This window comes from Neopelma chrysocephalum, unplaced genomic scaffold (genome assembly GCF_003984885.1).
Source record: "Neopelma chrysocephalum unplaced genomic scaffold, ASM398488v2 Primary Assembly neopelma1_97332, whole genome shotgun sequence".
Classification (NCBI taxonomy): Eukaryota; Metazoa; Chordata; class Aves; order Passeriformes; family Pipridae; genus Neopelma; species Neopelma chrysocephalum.
In genome coordinates, this window is record NW_020925973.1 from 1 (window position 1) to 2,314 (window position 2,314).

The following is a 2,314-nucleotide window of genomic DNA, read 5'->3' on the forward strand; positions in this document are numbered from 1 at the left end:
GCTCAGCAGCTGCAAGTGCTGTCTGAAAGCCTCAGTGAGGAGGGAGGGAAATCACTCGTGCAACAACTCTGTTTCATACATGCTTTGCTGCAAAAAAATGCTGGGGTTTTTCCCTTTTTGATGATAAGAACTGATTCCAGATGCATGACATCACTTGTGAAGAAACTGTTGGTGTTAGCAAGAGTTGTAGTGCCCTGAGTTTGCCCAGCTTAAAACTGCCAGCACTAGAGCATTACTTGTTCCTAGGGCACTTGCTCTTTCCTTTACATCCTGGGTTTATTTGGTGTTTACACAATATCATGGAATCATAATATGGTTTGGGTTGGAAGGCACTTTAAAGACCATCTAGTTTCAACCCTCCTGCCATGGGCAGGGACAGCTTTCCTGAGACCAAGATGCATAGTTATGTGTTCAACTGCCTTGCTAACCTCTCAGTAGCAGAACTTATGTGATTATAATGAACAACTTAAGTACAACTTATACTAAACTTTGTTGAAGGGATGTAAGTCAACATGAAATGCTACATTCCAAGGTCTCTCTAACACGTGACACCAATCTGACTCCTTCTTCCTGAAACAACAAGTTTTAAACTTCACAGTTAGTGACAAGCACTTGTTTCTCAATCGAGTCAGCAAAGCGCTTTTAGCTGCTACAATGGACCTTTAGTTAAAGGAAATATTGGTGAAGCAGCAGTAGAAGAGTTTAACTGTCCAGTCACAAAAGAGGGGTGCAGCAGGACCTCTGGTCCCAGCATCCTCCAAGTTAAGCTCAGAGGAAATCCAAATCCTAACCTGTCATCCCCATCTAAGCAGAACCTGCATGCTTTTCCTGGCATTTCCCAGAACAGGTACATCACCTACTGTTTGGGCTAAACTCTCAACACTTTCCAGCAATTCTTAGCAATGCCAGAACCAGAGAGCCCTTAGGTATATAAGTAGCATCAAGAAGTCAATTAACAACCTGGGTTTGAGTGTCAATAGTAAGACTTTATTTCAGGTATTCTCTTTAGTCATTTAAGATATCTTGTGTTGTCCAATATACTCCCTAATCAGTGAACTACTCCATTTTCTGGTATGCTCATACAGATTTCCCTAGGAAGTGTTGACAGTAGGCTCAAACCAGTCCTGTAGCTAAGGAAAGAGAGATCAAAAACATTTTCACTGTTTTCATTCATTTCCCTTTGCCACTATCAGCAAACACAATGAAATCAGAGTTTCTGTGGCTTTAGGCTGCTGCTCAGAAGAAAATTGCCAGCACTTTGGGTATATCTTCCTCTGGTGTTGGTGGTTTCCTCTGGCTGCCAGGCTGCAGGAATTTCTTTATTGTGGGGATATTGCTTATTCTTGCTTTAAAACTCTACAAAACAAAACCAAAACAGCACTGTGCTTAAGAAGCATTGTAACAGTCAGACATTTTGATGTTATCCATGCTCTAAAAGTAACATTATGCATTGATGCTGCAGAAGAAACTACATGGTTCCCTCTACTATGTTTTGTGGCTGCAAAGACAGAAGCTGGCAATAACCATCAGTATTTGAGGTCAGCTATAAAAGTACTTAGGATATTTGGTTATTTTGTAAGTCACTTGTCACCCTCCCACTCTCCCCTGTTTCTCAGCCAGTTTAAATCGGTGGTCCCTTCCAATGCATTGTCCATTAAAACTGTCCATTCATTTACCTGCAAGAGAGGAAATTTGGCAAGTATATCAGGTTGGAACTCTTCTGCCATTAAAATGATTTCAAGTAGCTGCACATCTGCCCTGGTTAACCGGTTGCCAACAAGAAAGTCTTGTCCATGGTCTTTCAAAACCTAAAAACAGAGAACCAGATGATTTCTTTTCTCTCTGTTACTTAATATGATATCTTCACAGCAAGGTCATACACTGCACAGAGTTGTCCTTGAAAGAAAGAAACGCAGTACAAACATCTGTAGTACAAACAAATGGTCTGATCTTCCTAGGCATGATTAATCAGTCCCTTCTTTCCTGTGTTTCTTTCTGTCAGCTCAGCTGTACTCCTCTTGTCTTCACTTCTGTAGCTTAAGCAGTCAATGCCTCTGCATTGAATGCTAAGCTTCATGAGATCCAGAAGGAGCTGTAATGCTTTTACATAGATTGTATGGTAGAGGGGCATCTGCACTTCAGGAGGGAACTTTACGTAAAAGCTGATGCTATAGTTTCTTTTGTCTGAAACAACATATAGACTGAAACATGGACCTTTGCGTAGCTCAGTGAGTCCTGGGGTTTTGCAGCTTTTGCAGCTTTTCCCAGATTTGTAGTGCCTTCTGTCCCCTCTGTAGTGTCCTGTCTCCATCCT

The 2,314-nt window shown here is 41.5% G+C and overlaps 1 long non-coding RNA gene across 1 annotated transcript; it reads right to left on the reverse strand.

The window, feature by feature from the left end:
• Positions 1–965: 965 nt before the first annotated feature.
• Positions 966–2,308, reverse strand: LOC113961606. The gene is made up of 2 exons (XR_003532351.1): positions 1,677–2,308; positions 966–1,356 (listed from the first exon to the last, which is right to left on the reverse strand). It is a non-coding gene; the product is annotated as an uncharacterized LOC113961606 (long non-coding RNA).
• Between the last annotated feature and the right edge of the window lie 6 nt (positions 2,309–2,314).